Source organism: Mus pahari, chromosome 2, assembly GCF_900095145.1.
Source record: "Mus pahari chromosome 2, PAHARI_EIJ_v1.1, whole genome shotgun sequence".
Taxonomy (NCBI): Eukaryota; Metazoa; Chordata; class Mammalia; order Rodentia; family Muridae; genus Mus; species Mus pahari.
Window position 1 is genome coordinate 100,864,352 of NC_034591.1, and position 20,245 is coordinate 100,884,596.

General features: G+C 44.2%; 1 non-coding gene and 1 pseudogene across 1 annotated transcript; both read right to left on the reverse strand.

Moving 5' to 3' along the window:
- Window positions 1–4,518: 4,518 nt before the first annotated feature.
- LOC115063489 lies at window positions 4,519–4,648 on the reverse strand. Its single transcript, XR_003843361.1, has one exon. It is a non-coding gene; the product is annotated as a small nucleolar RNA SNORA17 (small nucleolar RNA).
- A 3,243-nt stretch (window positions 4,649–7,891) lies between these two features.
- On the reverse strand, window positions 7,892–8,508 carry LOC110317084 (annotated as a pseudogene).
- Window positions 8,509–20,245: the final 11,737 nt, after the last annotated feature.

Consider the following 20,245-nt stretch of genomic DNA (forward strand, 5'->3'; position numbering starts at 1 on the left):
GTTTTCATTGGTCTAAATGTGAAACAATGCCCGCCCAACTCTTTCAGAAGTTCCAGTTTGTGATTGGTCTTAACGTCTGTCCATTCGCTCCGCCCTCGATGGAGACTCCCAGCTTTGATTGGTTGAAGAAGCATTGGTCTCGCCTAGATTTCCAGACCAAGGATGAATCACCCCCACGTTGGGGTGGAGCCAGACTCCAGGGTTTGTTTACAAAGGCTTCTGCTCCCGCTTCGTCCATTGGCTAAGCTGTAAGCCTGTGTCACTTGTCTAGGTCACTTTAGAAAAAGGGAGTCGGACTCAGGGATTTCCTCAGCTGTCCACTAGTTAGAGATGAGTTTTGAGAGCGGGAATTTGCTTCTGTGTTAAGTCGCGAGCTTAAAAATTAGGACTATTTGGGAGATTGGAGGAACAGAAAGGGATACTTCCACGTTTTTAGAAACAAATTTGACGTTTTCAGTCCCAGCAGGCTCAAGATTGAGGCAGGAAAATCACAAATTCCTCAGGGCCAGCCTGAGCTCAAGTCTCAGAAAAACAAGGCACACACATGCAACACATGCACACGCACACACTTGTTCTGTCCTTTGGGTTTAAGATACCTTGTATTAGCTAGTTTTATGTGTCAACTTGACACAAGCTGGAGTTATCACAGAGAAACAAGCCTCCTTTGAGGAAATGCCTCCATGAGATCCAGCTGTAAGGCCTTTTCTCAATTAGTGATCAAGGGTGAGAGGACCCGTTGTGGGTGGTGCCAAACCTAGGCTGGTAGTCCTGGGTTCTGTAAGAGAAAGCAAGCTGAGCAAGACAGGGCAAGCAATCCAGTAAGTAACATCCCTCCATGGCCTCCGCATCAGCTCCTGCTTCCTGACCTGCTTGAGTTCCAGTCCTGACGAACAGCAATGTGGACGTGTAAGCTGAATAAACCCTTTCCTCCCGAACTTGCTTCTTGGCCATGATGTTTGTGCAGGAATACAATCCCTAACTAAAACAATATCCAAATTTTAAGTTATGTCCATAAAAAGAAAATAGGATACTGGTGGCTGGAGTGGTGGATCAACAGTTAAGAGCATTTGCTGCTATTGCAGAATATAGGTTCAGTTTTCAGCACCTCATGGTGGCTTACAACCACCAGTAACTCTAGCTCCAGGGAATTAGATGCCCTCTTCTGGCCTCCAGAGTACTGCATGCATATACATACCTGAAGTTAAAACACTCGTGCACATAAATCTTTTTTATTAAAGTGGAATTAAAAAAAAAAAAAGAAACTTCTCATAGATCTGTCTTCTCCCACCCACTGTGCTAATTACACTCACAACACAAAATATAAGTTTAGTAAAGGAGTAGATAAATATAATGAAGATACTTAGATAAATTAATCGCCTAACATTAACTTTTTCCTCCTCCCTCCTAAGGGAATGTTCTCTCATAATTGGTCCTTTAGGTACTCCAGGTCTATCACCCATTCTTTTTCTCAATGAATCTACTTCTAATGGATGGATTTTTTAAATCATACACATTCGTTTATTTGTTTGTTTGTTTGTTTGTGTGGTAATGTGAGAAAGTCAGGGACACCTCATAGGAATAAGTTATTTACTTTGACTATGTAGATGCTGCAGATCGACCTCAAGTGGCTAGGCTCAGTAGCAGACACCTTTACCTCCGAGCTTCTTGAAACTCTCTACTTCTCCACTCTTTAATATGTGTGTGTGTGTGTGTGTGTGTGTTTAATTTGTGTTTATGTGTGTACCCGTGTAGGGGTAGGTACACATGAGTACAGGTGCCCATGAAGGCCAAAGGCGTTGGATTCCCCTGGATCTAAACTCCTAGGCAGTTGTGAGCTGCCTAATGTGCTGGGAATCAGACTCGGGTCCTCTGCAAGAGCAGTGAGTGCGTTTAAGTGTTGCACCATCTCCAGCCCAAAGGACATGATTCTTTTTCTGTGCTTTCTTCTTTAAAAAGAGCCAATAAGAGCTGCAGTAACAGGCAGTTGTGAGCTGCCTAATGTGAGTGCTAGGGACTGAACAGTGATCCTCTGCAGGAGCAGTATGTTGTTCTCTTAGTGGCTGACCCATCCCCCTAGGTCCTAGGAGCTGAGCCATAACTGCATCTAACTCCATTTTGTATCCACCTAGAATCATATTTACAATTGTCTAGTAGAAGTTCTAACTTGGAAACCTGAAAGACAGGATAAGTGAAAAACGGTCCGGCCCCAAAGTCTGGCTCTTCTGCCTCAACCTGGGTTCTCTGTCTACATAAATTGTACTACTGTTCAAAATGACCACCCTAGGAGCTGGAGAGTTGGCCCAGAGGTTAAGAGCACTTTTTGCTCTTGCACAGAACCCAGGTTTGGGTCCCACAGGGTGGTTTGCAATAGTCTGTAACTCCAGTTCCATAGGATCTGATGCCCTCTTCTGACCTTAGGCACCAGACACACTTATGGTTCACATACATATGTGCAGTAAACACTCATATATATGAAAAGAAATTTGGAAAATACCAAAACCATCCCCAAATACCACTCTAGATGAATGATTTGTATATATATATATATATATATATATATATATATATATATATATACTTAATGATAAATACATACTTAAGTAAATCCAATGTTTGAGGAAATGTTACTGAGCATTGACAGTATTTCAGGCTCTATGCAAATAGTGCGGCCAAACAAATGAAAATAGCATGGATTGTTTGCAGGAGCTCTGACTGGTAGCAAAGAAATAACCCAGGAGTATTCACACGAGTGCTAAGAAAAAAAGGGAGAGTTACTGAATGGCCAGGAAATGGCTATTTTAAGTGGAATGGTTAATTTAAGAACCCTCTAAAGACAACATTGAACAGAGAGGCACAAATTAAGTGAAGAAGTGACAACTGGGAAAGCACCACTAACCTGCACATCTCCAGAATCTCTCCTATGGGGCCTCATTAGTTCCGAAGCTGTGTGGTTAGGTAGGTTTGCATTCCATTAAAGATTGCCTACTGAAGTTCAAACCTTCATTTGATGGTTCTGAGACCCCTACCTGTAGATACCAAAATCCATATACACTCAGGTCCCGTCCTAGTTAGCTTTAACTGTCAACTTGATAGCCTAAAATCACCTGAGAATTGAGGGATTGCCAAAACCAAAGAGATCTTTGGGCATATCTGGGGGGGATTGTATTAATTGTTAATTGATCTAGGAGGTCCCAGCCTACTGTGGGCAGCACCATTCCCTAAGCAAGTAGTTCTGTGCTGTGTAAGAAAGCTAGCTGAGCATGAGCCTGTAAGTGAAATAGTAAGCAGTACTTTATTCTTCTATAGTTTCTGCTTAAGTTTCTTTTGGCCATTCTTCTTTGCTTGCAAATGTTCATTGCAATGAATTGTTGGTCTGGTACAAGGCCTCTGGATTCTGACAAATTATCAATACTGTAATCTCACTAGTAATTTCCTCCAATATTCTGTTGTTGCCCTGTGTCATAGAGATCCTTTAGTTTTGGATCTGTAGGACCAACCTCTTTATGCACTCCAGAAGTTCATCAATCGGGGAGATGTTGAGGTAGACCATTTTAAAGCACTGAATCTGGGCCTGAGAGATATCTGAGCCAACCAGCTCTCCTGTACTCACACCACTGGAGTGGGCTCTCCTTTCCTGCCTGGCCGGCCCATCCAATTCCATAGCCAGCAAGAGGCAGAGCCAGCTATTCCACTCACAAGCTCTTAGACCTGGCTCATATGAGTCCATGCCAACAGAGCCAGCTTTACTGTGTTATCCAGGTGAGATGCAGAGCCTCTGATGGCTCTCCTACTGTCATGCCCTAGGGCCCTGGAAAGGTGCAGGGTTGTTCTCCTGAGTGATTGCAGCTGGTGAGGAACAGGGACAGTTCTCCCACACTGGTGACCCTGAAGCCAGCTCTCCCATCTGCCATAGGTGGCCAAAGATGAAGGAGGGGAGGAAAGCATCTCTTTCATCCTGCCACAGCACAGCAGACAAGAGGCAGGGCACCCAGCAGACAAGTGTTGGGGCCAGATCTTTCATGCTTACACCCTTAAGGCTGGCTCCCCCATTCCCAGCTTCCACAATTAGGGCCAACTCCACTGTGCTTTCTGGACAGTGTGTAGAGCTGATTTCTAGAGCTTGATAGGGGGTGGGGTCAACTCTCCTGCTCTCAGGCCCCCAGGGCCAGCTCTCCCATGGTGCTCAGTCCAGGAGTGGGGCCAGTTCTGCACAGCCCTCAGGCATAGAATGTCCCCAGGTGGCAGCCCAGACCATGGATTGGCCCTTGGTGGCAACAGACCCCTGCTGCTTTAGGGCTATAGACCCAACTGTGGCCCCCAGTGTCAGCACAAGCCAGGACCCCAGCATGGTCCCAGGTGGCATCACTGGCTATTCACATCCTGCTGTTCTTTACTACCCTCAAGCCTCCAATTCTGCCTCTCTTCATTGTGCTTCATTGTGTATGTTTAAGAACCCTAAATAAAGTAAGTTTTGGGAAAAAAATCTAAACCTACAGTCTCAGGCTTGCTTTTTCCTGGAGTGTTAGGCTACTAAGCATTCAGATGGTCACAGGTCAGAACACTGAGCATAGACATATCCTCTCCTCTCTGACCCCTACTGATGCACATGTGACACAGCAACCACACCTGCAACCCCTCTAGGGTCAGACCTAAATTGGTTTTGGTCACAACAACAGTAGGAAGCAAACTAGAACAGGTCCCCTAGGTTGGCCCTCTGTTTTCATGTGTTCATGAAAACTACTATTTAAGCTCCCTTTTCAAAGATTCATTTTTAATTGTGTGCATGCACTTCTCTCTCTCTCTCTCTCTCTCTCTCTCTCTCTCTCTCTCTCTCTCTCTGTGTGTGTGTGTGTGTGTGTGTGTGTGTGTGTACGTGTGGATATGTTGCCTATGGAGGCTAGAAGAGTGCATCAGATTCTCTGGCGCTGGAGTTAGAAGCTGTTCTGAGCCTCCAGATATGGATTCTGGAACTGAACGCTCATCTTCAAAGGCAATATTTGCTCTTAATTGGCAAGCCATCTCTCCAGCTCCTACTATCTATTTATTTTTGAGACAGGATCTCAATATATAACCCTGGCTAACCTGGAAATCACTCTGTAGACTATGCTGGTCTTGAACTCACAGAGATCTGCCTGCTTCTGCCTCCGCATTGTTGGGACTAAAAACATGTGCTATCATAATGGGCTCCCATCTTAACTCTTAAGTGCTCAGTGAGAATTGCTTGCTGTTCAGTGAGATTTGGTGCTCATATTGTTGCACAGCAACCACCAGAGTCATCGAGAAATGTTTTCATCAACTCTGACTAAACTTCTGTTTAGTCTGTTACTTAGTGTCAGCACTGGGTGTCTGCAGGTTCTTATTCAAAGAACTGAAAACTTGTGAAGAGCCTTTTGGTGTGCCGCTTGGCAGGAGACTGACATTGGCCAAGGACAAAGAAATGGGCTTTAGACAGGAATCTGACATTAGGCCATGATAAGAAAGTAAGCTCCGGCAGGAATCTGACATTAAGACGTGGTAAGGAAGTAAGTTTCGGCAAGAATTTAACTTTAGGCTATAATAGGGAAGTAGGGTAAGGCAGGAATTTTAATCTTAGGGTGGAACAAAAGAGGTAGGCTTCAGGCAAGATTTTGGGCTTGGACAAGGACTTGGGCTCAAGTATTTTGGTCATTATGACAAGCCCTTTTAAACAACTGTCATGGGTGTGATGACTTCGCTTACTGCTTTGTTAGTTCCTTATTGTACTGCTTGCCCAAAATACTTGCATGTAATTAAAATGGTATAAAAAGCAGATTGGGAAAATTAAATTTGCCTTCAGTCTCAGAATTGACTGGGGTCATGCTACAATGTTGTATAACTGTCTTTTTTTCTTTTTAATCCTCACTCCCGCGCTGCTGGAGAACCTGTTGACCGACTGAGTGGGCTTGGTCAAGAACTTATACATACATTGCCAAGAGCCAAAGATACTTTATTCAAAAAGCAGAGATTGTACAGGTATATTGCATGAGCAGTAAGTTCCTTGAGTTAGGGTACACAAGACCAGGCTATTGCCCTCAGCCTTCCTTTATGGGGTCAAGAAGGAGAAAGAGCTGGTTATTCAAGAGTATAAAATGTGAAGGTCTCTGTTTTGACTGAGAGGCTTGGATTATATATGTATTTGCTTACTGCATACAGTCTTTCCAACAAGGCATCTGACTTTAATTGCATGCCTAGCTATGCATAAGCATAAGAAGGTAAAGGGGTGTGTATTAGGATTCCCGAAAGGAACAGAACAGAATGAATCTATGGTGAGTGTGTGTGTGTGGATACTTAATAGATTTATAGGATGCGGGGATATGGTCCAGGCGGCCCAACGATAACTCTTACACTGGAGAGGCCAAGAAGCAGCAGGTGCTTGTTCAGTTCTTCAATCCACAAGGCTGGATGTCTCGTCAGTCCAAATCTAGAGTCCTAGAGGGTTCCTGGAGAACCACCGCTTATCATTCTGTATTGGAGTCCCAAAGAAGCTGTTTCTGATGCTGATGAAGGAATAACGAAGCACCAGGATAGATACTGTCAGTATGAGTGAGGGCAAACAGGCAAAAGGGAGTTTCCTTATTCCCGGTCCACTAGAAGATATGGCCCATATTTAGGGTCAGTCTTTCTGATTCAAGTAATCTGATTAAGAAAATCCCTCATACCGGGGTAGTGGTGACACATACCTTTAATCCCAGCACTTCGGAGGCAGTACAGAGTGAGTTCCAGGGCAGCCAGGGCTACATAGAGAAACCCTGCCTTGGAAAAAAATTTAAAAAAAAAAAAAGAACACCAGAAAATAAAAGCAACAACAACCAAAATGAGAAAATCCTTCATAGGGGTGTCCAGCAGTTTGGACTTTAGTTGATTGTAGATGCAGTCAGGTTGACAACCAAGATGAGCCATCACATGGAGTTTTCTCTTAAAAGTTCACTCACAATATAGTTCGCCTTATTTAAAATGCACCCCAAACTAATTCAGGATTAGCCCCTGTCTCCTGTACTTCAGAATGTTCTGAAATATCTTGGGATGGAAACTGACCTAAGAAGAGGGCGCTTTCAAAGGCTGCTAGTGAGGAATGGCTTACTCACGACTCGTTTCCCTGTCGGACTAAGAGTGCACCTGCAGAGTGATGCAGGTGAAGATCCTAGGTTGCTAGGTGCATTGTTAGAAGAGGGGTGTGTGCATAGCCCAAGGTCTCAGGCTACTAAGCTAGCATTATGCTTAGCTATCTCAATTCTACTTTTTGTGTCTGCAAACTTAAGTACTATGGGAGAGTCTCATATAAGTGAAACCACACAGGACTTGTCCTTTTGTTCTTTTTGTAATCGAGAGTCTTCCCAACATAAAAGACCTGTTGGTACGGGTATTTGGAGCTTTCCAGTAAATATATGGGTGCTACCTCATTCCTCACAGGGAGGTCAGTGGGTCGGCAACCCCTTTACGGAGACTTTCTTTTTTTCTTTTTTATTGGCTATTTTCTTTATTTACATTTCATTTCAAATGTTATCCCCTTTCCTGGTTTCCCCTCTGAAAACCCCCTCTCCCCTTCCTTTTATAATGCCTGGGTTTTGTTTTTGTTGTTGTTTTCAGTGTTAGAGATTAAAACCCAGTTTCATGCATGCTAAGAAGGCGCCACAGCCCTTAGTACCCCCCCCCTCTCTCTCTCTCTCTCTCTCTGTTTTTTTTTCAAGACAGAGTTTCTCTGTGTAGCCCTGGCTGTCCTGGAACTCACTCTGTAGACCAGGCTGGCCTTGAACTCAGAAATCCACCTGCCTCTGCCTCCCAAGTGCTGGGATTAAAGTGCGCCACCACTGCCGTGCTCTTTCTTTTTTATAGAACAGCAAACGCCTTTATTACATGTGCTCTGAATGACGGTTTATTTGCCTTTCTGGGCTTTGATCTTCCACAGATAGCGCTCCAGCCCCTTGCCTTCGAGCACCTATCCGCTCTGCCACGCTGGCCTGGGCTTGAGGCAATGCCGGTGAGAAGCTTGCCCTGATGGAGCTGCTCCTCCAGGAGGCTGCTGATGTTGGCATTCTTTTTCCTTTCGTCATATTTCTTTTGAATTTTCTTTGATCATTTTTGTTTAAAATCTCTTCCTCCTCAGGAGTCCACTTGGCCCCCTTTTTGCGGCCCAGGAGCAGTGCATAGTGGGACTCGTACCACTGCCGGTACGATTTGCTGTCAATAAGCACAATGCTGTTCTTCACCAGGGTCTTGGTGCAGACAAGCTAGTTACTGGATGCACTGTAGATAACATCAATGATCCTTGTTTTTCGAGTACAACACTGAGAGCCCCAGGAAAAGTTCCCTACATCCCATCTCAGGGCACGGTATTTCTTATTGCCTCCTAGAACTCAGACTGTGTGTATGCGGTGAGGGTGTTGAGTCTGAGTGTTGGCAGCAGGCCGTCCCAGCTCATACTTCTGCTTCTTGTGGTAGGGTTTTCTCTTACCCCGGGCGCTTGTGCCAGTTGTCCCGAGAGATGCCCATCGCTCAGCTCTGGCTGGAAAGAGGAAGCCACCTTATTCTTTGATATACACAGTTAATGATAGCCAATCATTAATGAGGAAAGCCAATCAACCAAAAGAGAAGGATACGGGGCTGGCAAGATGGCTTAGTAGGTAAGAGAGCTGACTGCTCTTCCGAAGGTCCTGAGTTCAAATCCCAGCAACCACTTGGTGGCTCACAAGGCTCACAATCACCTGTAATGAGATCTGATACCTTCTTCTGGTGCGTCCGAAGTCAGCTACAGTGTACTTATGTATAATAATAAATAAATCTTTGGGTCCAAGCGAGTGGAATTGACCGGAGAGAGCAGGACTGCGAGCAGAGGTCCTAAATATTCAATTCCCAACAACCATGTGAAGGCTCACAACCATCTGTACAGCTACAGTGTACTCACATAAATAAATAAATCTTTTTTAAAAAAAGACAAAGGTAAACACAGATAAACAGACAAAAATGAGACAGAGCCAAATGTGACAACCTAGCCATGGTGGTTCACACCAGTAATCCCATCACTGGAAAGCTTGTAGGAGAATCACAAGTTCAAAGCCAGCCTGGTTTGTACAGCAAGATGAGGTACTGTCTCCATCAGAAAACAAAAAAAGTGAGACAATATTTTATACAACAAATGAAGTTCTCAAATGAGAAGTATTCAGAAAACACCAAACAGTTCTTGGAAGTTGAAGAGCTCCTCAGAATCTGGAGCAGTATTTTACCCTAACAGTTGGGAAGAGAGAGAGAGAGAGAGAGAGAGAGAGAGAGAGAGAGAGAGAGAGAGAGAGGTTTCTGATAAGGGAAGGTAAAATGCTAATGAAGACATATCTTATAGTGAAATAACCCAAGTTCCTTATTAAAATGAACTCAACACATCACCCGTTATGGTGGCACAACCTACGCTACCCAGTGAGACTGTGTCTCATTCGGTAAAACAAAAACAACAAAAACAACACATTTTGAGTGGAGAAGGCCTATATTAGTAATGATCAATACTTGATCAGTTTTAACTACGAGCCAGATATGACTTTGAGCACAAATCTGGATTATCTCACGACATCTTCACAGCAACAGAATGAGCACTATATAATCCCAGGCCAAGACAGATCCTGCAGCTGGAGGCACTCTATGTTCCCACAGATGAAGAATGGATTCAGATATCACACTGATGAAATTACACGCAAAGCAAGAGGCATGGAGAAGTGAACTATAAACCCAGTGACAGCTCCGGTGTCTAAGGCTCCCAAGCAGACGGCCGATGCCCTGAGAGGACAGAATGTGTGACTGCCTTCAGGTTTAACTGTGCTTATCCGGAAACTGGACAAAGCCTTTTCACTGGTATGTTGGGTTTACAGTCTCTAGAGGAGGAGGATTAGGTCACTGAAGGGGAGCACTTCCTATTTGTTTGGAGGCAAGAGGAGTCTGAGTTTCATTGCTCCAACTCAAGCCAAAGCTCCACAAAACAGTAGACAAAGATTCAGTAAACTTCCAGATAGGAAACAGTCATGTGAAGATGAATCAAGAGGGCTGGGAAAATGGTTCCCTCCATAAAGTGCTTGCTATGCATTGAGGACCTGAGTTCAGATCCCTAGGACCTGTGTAAAAAGTCAGGCATGGCAGTGTGTACCTCTAACCCCAGCCCTTAGGAGGGAGGAATAGAAGGAATCCTGGAACTGGCTGGCCAGTCAGTCTAGCTGAGCCAGTGAACTCCAGAGTTGGTTGGAGGCACTATCTCATAAGAGAGAGAGAGAGAGAGAGAGAGAGAGAGAGAGAGAGAGACCGAGAAAGACACCTGATGTCAACCTACAGCCTCCACATGTGAACGCGTACCTGCATACACGTGCACACACCCACACAAATGCACAAATGCATGCACACAAAAATAAACCAGGCTGGGCATTGCAGCACATGCCTGTAATCTCAGTACGCCACATCAGTGGCACGCGTCATTACTTACTGAGTTTCAAGCTAGCCAGGGCAATATAGCAGGACTCTCTTTTTTAAATATCAATAAAATAAATCAGAAGAAAACCACACCACACTTTCTTATTATATATTTGGTTGTGAGCCTATCCTTTAATGGCTGAGCCATCTCTCCAGCCCCACACCACTCTTTCTAAAGCCAAAACAGGAAGACAGAAACTAGTGGGGGGAATATTTTTAAAACTCAGGGTTGGTTCTTCTGAGCTACAAATCTAGATCCAGCCACTTGTTCATTGTAGCATGGGGGTGGGATAAAGACATTCATAGACAAACTGGGTTTGGGGAATTTACCCGTCATGGACCCCTTTATGTATGCCAGCATGTTGACTATATCTTTAATTCTCTGTATAGTGTGATGTGTGACACTGGGAAGCATCAGAATAGAAAGAAACTACCTTTCTTTTAAAAATATTTAACCATTTTTATTTTATGTGCATGATTGTGTAATGTGTGCCTGTATTGTGTGCAATGTGTGTGTCCTTGGAGGAGAGAAGAGGGTGTTAGATACCCTAGGATTGGAGTGATAGAAGGTTGTGAGCTGCCATATAGGTGTGTGGAATCAAACCTAGATCCTCCATAAGAGCAGCCAGTCCACATAGTCACTGAGTGATCTCTCAAGGGCCAAGTATTTTGCTTTATCTCTCAGGTAGGAGGTTCTCTCTATATGGCCCTGGCTGGTCTGCAACTCATTATATAGATAAGGTTGGCCTTCAGCCTATTGCGATCCTCCTGCTCTGCCCGAGTGCTGGAACTACAGGCATGAGCCCCTCGCCTGTCCTTCTGTTCTAAGTATTGAATTAATTCATTTATTGCTCCTATCAACAACGTATTTTGCAAGAAAGGAATCTTTAGCACAGAGGCTGAAGGTATACACCTGACAGAGGGCCCTCAGTGTACCAATTCCTTCTTGCTACACGGAATTGCTAAAAACAACAGGCAAGTATAGGTAAAGCCACAATACATTTTTGGAGTGGTTTAGCTTAGTGTCAGGACTCAAGGCTTCATACATGCTGGGCAGTCACTCCACCATTGAGCTACATCTTCTACTTCTGGAATGTTCCAAGTGCTAAAGTGAAGGCACTGGCAGATCTGAGCATCTTCTAGAGGCTCTCAGGGAGAACTCAATTCATTCTTTCCTCTAGAGCAGTGGTTCTCAACCTTCCCAGGGTGGTGACCCTTAATACAGTCCCTCATGTTGTAGTGACGCCCAGCCACAAAATTACTTTCATTGCTACTTCGTAACGGTAAATTTACTACTGTTATAAATCATAATGTAAATATCTGTGTTTTCTGGTGGTCTTGGACGACCTCTGTGAAAGGGTGGTTCGACCCCCTAAAGAATCATGACCCACAAGTTGAGAACTGCTGCTCTAGGGATGATCTCTTAGTCCTCAGCTTGGACCCTCGTCCCCCAACTTCAAGGTCGGAAGTACAGCGATTTATCTCTTCCTGGTTCTCTCTCTTCACCTGCCTGTCTTCATAGCCCCCGACTCCTCTGGAAAGGAGTGGTGCTGTTGATACCTCCCCTCAGCAACTCAGGGTCATCTCTCCAGCTCAGTCTGTCCTGCCTTGGAGGGTTAAACTCCATAGCTTCAGGTGACCAGTATGTGGCATCTCTGCATGGACATCCTTCAAAATGCAACATGAAGTATGTAGGTTCAGAGTTCCTCATCACTGTGCTCTGCAGCAATGTTTACATCTCGTAATCTTGTGCTTATTGAACTTAACAAAGCTTAGGAGTTTCCACATGAAGACAATAGAGAATAGGTAAGGGTGTTGTGAGTGGCTTAAGAGCCGATTTTCCATAGTTCATTGCTGAAAGGGCAACAAACAAATTAGGTACGTTAAAACTAAGACAATTGCAATAGTAAATATATAAACATGTTATTAATATACAAAGATATCTATGTATCTATCATCTATGTACCATTTATTATCTATTATCTATATACTTTTCATTTATCTATGAATCATCTATTATCTATTAATCAGTCATCTATCTATTGATCTACCAATCATTTATGTATCAATCATCTATGTATTTATGTATTACACATCTATCATGTTTAACTAACATCTATTTATAATCCATCTATCCTCTACCTAATGTCTATCATCCATCTACTCATATCTATCTATCTACCTACCATCATCAATAGAAGCAGCTAAATGTTGGAAAAGTTGACTCAGTGGAGAAGCTGACTGGTGATTTTTCACTATGTACAGCCAACTGATTTTACAAATTATCCTTAGGTATTACTTTGGCCTTACACAGCTCCATAGAGAATCCTAAGGTGTGACTCTGGGGATGGTTACAGTTTCTGTGTGCAATCTTCTCTGCCAGTATTCACTCTCATATTTCCGGCTCCCTGACCTTCTTTTAGGATCTCATTACTTGCCATGATAGATAGGTTTGGCAGAGTCACTTCAGCCTACACACCCACTCTTGGACACAGCCTTGGAATCTGTCCTCTACTTCCAAGTCGGGGACTCTGAGTCTCTAAGTATCTTCCATTGCACAGTGGTTATAAAAGGCCTAACTTTGCTTTGAAGGGCTCCAGGCATGGCCTACAAGAAAAATACTTTTCCCTCAGGTTTCTGTGACCTGGGACCAGAAGGCTGAGATCAGCACCAAAGGCTGGAAAAGAGACCATACAGCTACTCAATGGGAAGAACAGCAGCCAGGATGCTGAGACAGTGTGGAATGTATGCACAGATGTAGAGAATGCAATCTCCTTTTGTCTTACTTAGCTTTAATTGTCAACTTGACATAGCCCAGAGTCATCTGGGAAGAAAGCCTTGATTGAGGAATTGCCTGAATCCAGTTGGCTTACAGGTATGTCTATGGGAGATTCTTTTGATTGTTGATTGATGTGTGAGGACCCAATCCACAGTGGGCAGCACTCTTCCCTGGGCAGGTGGTGGTCCTAGGCTGTATAAGAAAACTAAATCAGGTCAGTGGTGGTGGTTCATACCTTTAATCCCAATACTCAAGAAGCAGAGGCAGGTGAATCTATGTGAGATTGAGGCAGCCAGTCTGGTCTGCAGAGTGAGTTCTAGGACAGCTTAGAGACACCTTGTCTCAAAAACCGCCCTCCCGTTCCTCCCCCCCCCCCAAAGCTATTGTTTATAATCATGAGCCTTGAGAATGATGCCAGCAAACAGCGTTTCTCCAGGGTTTCTGCTTTGGCTCCTGCCCTGACTTCTCTAGATGATATATTGTAGCCTGGAAGTATAAACTAAATAAACCCTTTTCTTCCCTAAATTGTTTTTAGTCAGAGTGTTTTATCATAGCAGCAGAAAGGCAACTAGAATAACTTCTAAGAACAGGGAGTGGCGAAGACCAGGACCCCGGGGTAGACTTTGTTGTAGGTCACACATAATGGGGTCATGTCTTATTGTGCTTGTCATTCAGACAAACCCTCCAGTGCTTTTTCCTACTCCTAGTAAGTGGTCTTGTAAGCAAGGGTACAGTGAAACCACTGGACTAAACTACTCAATGGGTAGAAAGAAAGGTTTATTGGGTAATCAAACTGCCAGATTCTTTCATGGGGCAGAGAAGACAGCAGAATGAGAGAGTCTTGCCATTTTTTTGTTTGTTTGTTTGTTTTGTTTTTTGAGACAGGGTTTCTCTGTATAGCCCTGGCTGTCCTGGAACTCACTCTGTAGACCATGCTGGCCTCAAACTCAGAAATCCGCCTGCCTCTGCCTCCTAAGTGCTGGGATTAAAGGCGTGCGCCATGACCGCCTGGCTGCCATTTTTTAAAAATATTTTATTATTATTATATTATATTTATTATTATTTTAAATATTTATTCATTATTATATGTACATACACTCATCAGAAGAGGGCATCAGATTCCATTACAGATGGTTGTGAGCCACCATGTGGTTGTTGGAATTTGAACTCAGGACCTTCGGAAAAGCAGTCAGTGTTCTTAACCACTGACCCATCTCTCCAGCCCCGAGCCTTGCCAAATTTTTTTTTTTTACAGATTTAGTTATTTGTTTGTTTGTTTGTTAAATGTATATGAGTACTCTGTAGCTGTTCAGATGGTTGTGAGCCACCATGTGGTTGCTGTGATTTGAACTCAGGACCTCGGGAAGAGCAGTCAGTGCTCTTACCCGCTGAGCCATCTCACCAGCCCAAACTTATTTTTTTTTAAGATTTATTTTTATTATTTTTAAACCATGTGTGTCTGCAGAGCCTTGCCAATTTTAAGGAGAGCAGGTAGGGTCAGTGTGTGTGTGTGTGTGTGTGTGTGTGTGCGCGCGCGCGCGCGCGAGCATGAGAGAGAGAGAGAGAGAGAGAGAGAGAGAGAGAGAGAGAGAGAGAGAGAGANGAGAGAGAGAGAGAGAGAGAGAGAGAGAGAGAGAGAGAGAGAGAGAGAGAGGGAGCGAGAGAGAGAGCTGGAATAACCTGGAACTTTGTTACTGGCTTGAGTTAATCAGCAATTAAATGCCCTTGCTGGAAGTAGTTGACTGAGGGGAGCAGCTAAAGGAAGTAATTGTTTTCCTAACAAGCAGAAGCCCACCTCACAAGCTTCCTGAGCAATGCCGAGTTTAGGTAGCAATTTTTCTCTTTGCTCAGAGTCCAGCCTGAGCTGAGGCTCATCTGTCATTTAGGACATTGACAGCAACTCTGCTATCTTGGAGGCCCACTTCGTACCTAATAATATGTCCTACTTCCTTGAAGTTAAGCATAGACACAAAATGTGAGTAGAAGTAAATGTTATTTCTGTGGAGGTATTTAATCAATTACCTAATTAATTAATTTCTTGAGACAGGGCCTTGGCTAGACTGGAAATCACTATTTAGGACAGGGTGGCCTAAAACTTGTTGCAACTTCCCTGCCCCTTGTCTCTCTTGTGTTGGGACTATGGGTATGAGCCATCATGGCCTACATATATCCAACCCAGCCATTTCTAGCAGGTGTTGATGTAGAGTCTCCAAGAGGCTGATCTCCTGAGTAAATGAGTGGGCCCTATACGTCATATGGATGTACAGATGGTAACACCCTCCTGCATTTAGGTTTCTGGGATACTGGTGTGGTTTGCTATTGTCTTCTGCCCTAACCTGACAGGGCTGATACAGGACCTGAAGTATCAGAGTAGTAAACAGAATGTAGTCTTTAAGCACTTGGTGTGTGTACTAGACGCAGATGCTGAGTCCTTGGGAACAATACCTACAAACTTGAATTCCTGTTCCTTGGAATAGTACATCCTCCCCGGGAGGTAGCTTGAATGAGAAATGGTCACAGAGTTGTGATCAGAGGCTTAATGTCCTTTTGGGATACCAATGTCCTTATAATTTTGTTACAAGCTAAGAGCTTGTTATGGTTCAAAAGTGAAATGTCCCCCACAGGTTTATATATTTAATTAAGTCCCCAGCTGATGGAACTTGTTTTGTAAGGTTATGGAACCTTTGGGAGGTGAAGCTTTACTGGAGGAAGTAGGTCACTCTGGGGACTGAACTTGAGGTGTTACAGCTCAGTCCCACTTCCTGTCTGTTCTCTGACTCTCAGCTGTGAGAAGGTAAAGGAGTTGCTGCAGCATAGCTTCATGGATGCCAGGCCTTCCTCTCTGTGACATCTATATCCCCCTGAGTATGAGCCAATGCAAACCCTTCCTCCCTCTAAGCCACTTCTTGTCAGGATCACAACAATAGGAAAAAGTAACTAACACAAACCTATAGACTATAAAACACACTGGCACACGCAAGAAGCGAGAAGAAAAAAGCAAAGCTTCCAGACTCTGGGTTATAGAGCAGCTCTGGGGGGCTGGTGAGATGGCTCAGTGGGTAAGAGCACCTGACTGATCTTCCGAAGGTCCCAAGTTCAAATCCCAGCAACCACATGGTGGCTCATAACCATCCATAACAAGATCTGATGCCCTCTTCTGGAGTGTCCAAAGACAGCTACAGTGTACTTACATATAATAAATAAATAAATCTTTAAAAAAAAATATTTTAGAGCAGCTCTGCAGGATCTAAAGGGAAACAAACTAAACAAAACCACCTTCCCAGGGCTAGAGAGATGATGACTCAGCTAAGGCTACTCTTCCAGAAGATTCAGTTCCCTGCATCCATATGGTAGCTCACAACTGTCTGTCACTCCAATTCTGGGAGAATCCAGTGCCCTCTTCTGGTCTCTGTGGGCACAAGGCATGTAAATGGTGCAAAGATATACAAGCAGGCAAAGCATTCATACACATAAAATTTTATGAAAACTTTAGTTGGGCATGGTGGTATATGCCTTTAATCCCAACACTTAAGAGGTAGTGGATCTCAGAGTTTGAGGCCAGCCTGATCTACAAATCTTGTTCCTGGACAGCCAGGACTACACAGAGAAACCCTGTCTTGAAAAATCAAAACTCCAGGGTGGGAGGTAGGGGTAAAAACAAAAGAAACAAGCAAATAAAAAAACCCAACAATAACAACAATAGGAAACAAATAAATGAGCCACCAGTAGTATCCACTGTCTCTAATATAATGACCAGCTGAAGTTTTCAATAAAGGTCACTGGGGTCTGCATGAGGAATTGGTGTTACAGACTATGAGAAAAATTTCCACGACTAGCTGTAGACAGATTAGCACAGGAGTTCAAGCAGACTATGGAAGGCTGATAATCAAATGAGTGCAGATGCGGAGTCTCCGGAACTGACATAGGAGGAGACCCAACACTCCTTGCTGGTATACATTGAGAGGTGCTTTGGCCATTGGCTTTCCTGTTAGAGAAGCCAAGAAGTCCAGACAATATGCATGGCACATGACTGGCAGCAGCTGGCCTTGGACAGATAGCTTCCATAGACAGCTGAATGCAACAGTCTTCTAGTGCACTGTCTTTTCTGTCTGGCCCAAACCTTAGCAAAACTTGTTCTGTTCTTCTTCCTAACTTTAACGGATTCAGTTAATTGCAGGTTTTGCTGAGTCAGGCAAACACAGATACAGGGACCTGTAGTCTTTCTCCATGCTTCTCCATATAGCATCCTTTCTCCTCTAAAGAGGTGTATGCCCCTGGACATCTCTGGAACATTGAGTGACTGTGAACAGGCTGTTTGGTGGGCCTTCAGGTTATTAGCATTCCTGGATGACCTCATACCCTAATCTGGCCCTTCTTAGTTACCTTAAGAAGTAAGAACCTGCCTAAGTACAACCGAAATCCAGAAAGTCTTTTGTAGTGAGGCCCAAAGCATAACAGAGAAGGATAGTCCCGTGACTCTTCAGTTTGAATTTCCCAGAGATACAGGAGTCAGGGAGTCCATGGGACAGTGACTAACCACAGGAAGGCAAGGACAGAGTAACAGAACTGAACATTGAAGATTCATGGTGCTTGAGGGATCCTCCACCTCTCTCACTAAGGCTAAATGCAAAAGTGTTCAAGGCCCCACCTCCCTTGATAGGGCCACAGCACACCTCACAGAGTTTGGCTGAATTGGGACTGGTTAAGTCATTTAGGATGGACAGCTGAAGAAAGAGAGCCAGAGGAAGGGTCCAAGAGCTGCTGAGGAACTGCGCACTGCATAACACACACACATACACACGCACACACACACACACACACACACACACACACATATGCACACATACACACATGCTCATGCACACGCACACATACACATATGCACACACACATACACATCCAAACCCATGCACGCACACACGCTTGTGTGTGTGTGTGTGTGTGTGTGTGTGTGTGTGTGTGTGAAAGTGAGCGCAGTTCAGTGCTCATAGAGGCCAGGAAAAGGCATCAGGAGATCAGGAATTCTTTAATGATCTCTTTATTCTTTGCAAACCATTAATTTTTACAGTATCATATCATATACACTAAACACAGAGCTCATCCAATCCCCAAAGATAGGGAACCAAAGCCCCAAGGACACCTCTGGGTTTCAAGTTCACTTCTCATGTCATGGAAAACCCAGTGGGGCCTTTCCAAGTGAGGAGGCAGATTCTTATTGCACAATAAAACCTCTCTTCCAGGGCTGCAGGAGCCCAAATGCTCCTTGATTACTCTTCTCCCTGATGCAAACAGGCTGTTCACTTGGAGTTGTAAGCACACCAAGCTGGAGAGAGAGAAGGAAAAGGATAGCAAGAGGATGGGGAAGGGAAGGGAGACTCTCAGACCAGACTGGGGCTGTGCTACCTGGAAGAGGATTAGCCTAGCTGAGGCACCTGGAAAGGACACTCTCCAGTGTGTTGAGGTGCCTGTGCTCAGTATGTTGACTTGTAGGCTGTGCAGTGTGGTTCAAGTTCCCAGCTTCGTGAGCTGTCACCCATGCTGGGGTGGACTTTGGTGATGCAGCTCTCTTTGCATCATTTCTGGAACTGTAAGTAACCCCTCAACCCTATTCCTGTAAATAACAATAAAACTCACTGGTTCACCAAACTGGACTTTGATGGTGTCTGTACTTTGGTCTGTCCTAGGTTCCCTATCTGAGGTGAGTAGATGAATGCTTGGTCACAAAACAGCTTCCTTCAACGATTATCTCATGATTACCTTTTCCATGCTAGCTGCTGTGGGACTCATTGGTGAATAAGCCACGGATCTTGTCCTAGAAGGGTTCACAGTATGGGGAAAGGATAAAAATCCAATTCCATGGGGTGCAGAGAGCACACATATAGGAATGCAATGAACTGTGATTAACAATTGTTCTTATACAGTGGTTTGGAACAATCTATATCTGTATTTAACAAGTGGGGTAAGGTGGCACGTGCTTGTGATTCTAGTTCTTGGAAGGCTGAGGCAGGGGCTCAGTCAGTTCTAAGTCAGCCTGGACTACATAACGAGAGTCTACATCTACCTCCTCCCCTTCAAAAATTCAAATGCAATACTACTTTCCAGTCCCTAAAAGAAACCAAGGGAGATGAGCCTCTGAAGAGAGGGAATCCAGCTTCAGCCAGATCTCCACACAACTAGGGGAGGTCACCAGAGCCCATGCTGCCTCTTTCAAGTAGGCCAGAATGCACATAAGGAACTAACAGTGCTCTCTGCATGACATCGTGTGAAGGCACTACACATAAGGTAAGAAATGTCCTTCCCTGGGTCTGAGGAGTTGTCTCAGTCAATAAAACGCTGGATCAGATCCCAGCACCCACATAAAAAAGCCAGGAATGGTGGCAACTCGTTTCTATAATTTCAGCACATGAAGGGTGCAGACAAGTGGATCCTGGTGGACCCTGGCCAACCAGCCTGGCTGACAGAGTGAATGCTATGTTTAGTGAGAGACTGTCACAAAAGACGGTGGAAGCCAAATGTGGTGGTTCACTCCTTTTAACCCCAGCACTTGGGAGGCAGAGGTAGGTGGAGCTCTGTGAGTTCAAGGCCAGCTTGGTCTATATTGTGAGTTCCAGGACAGCCAGGACTACAGGGAGTGACACTGTCTCAAAAAAAAGAGAAATGAAGAGAAGGAAGGAAGAAGGAAGAAAGGGAGGAAGAGAGGGGGGGTAGGAAAACACCTGACAGTCTCACTTTCACATTATATATGCTCCCCAAGGAAAGCAAAACAAAAATTGCAAACAAAAGAAAAAAGTCCTTTCTGGGGATGAGAAACTAGCTTAGTTGGTAAGATGCTTGCCATGCAAGCATAAGAGCCCGAATTTAAGCCCAACTTAATAAAACAGAACAAAACAAAAAAACTCAGTAAAAAAAAAAAAAAAAAAAAAAAAAAAAAAAAAAAAAGAAAAGCACGGTGGCACATCGTGACGAAAAAGTACTGAGACAGGTGGATCCTGTTCTTGTTCCTAA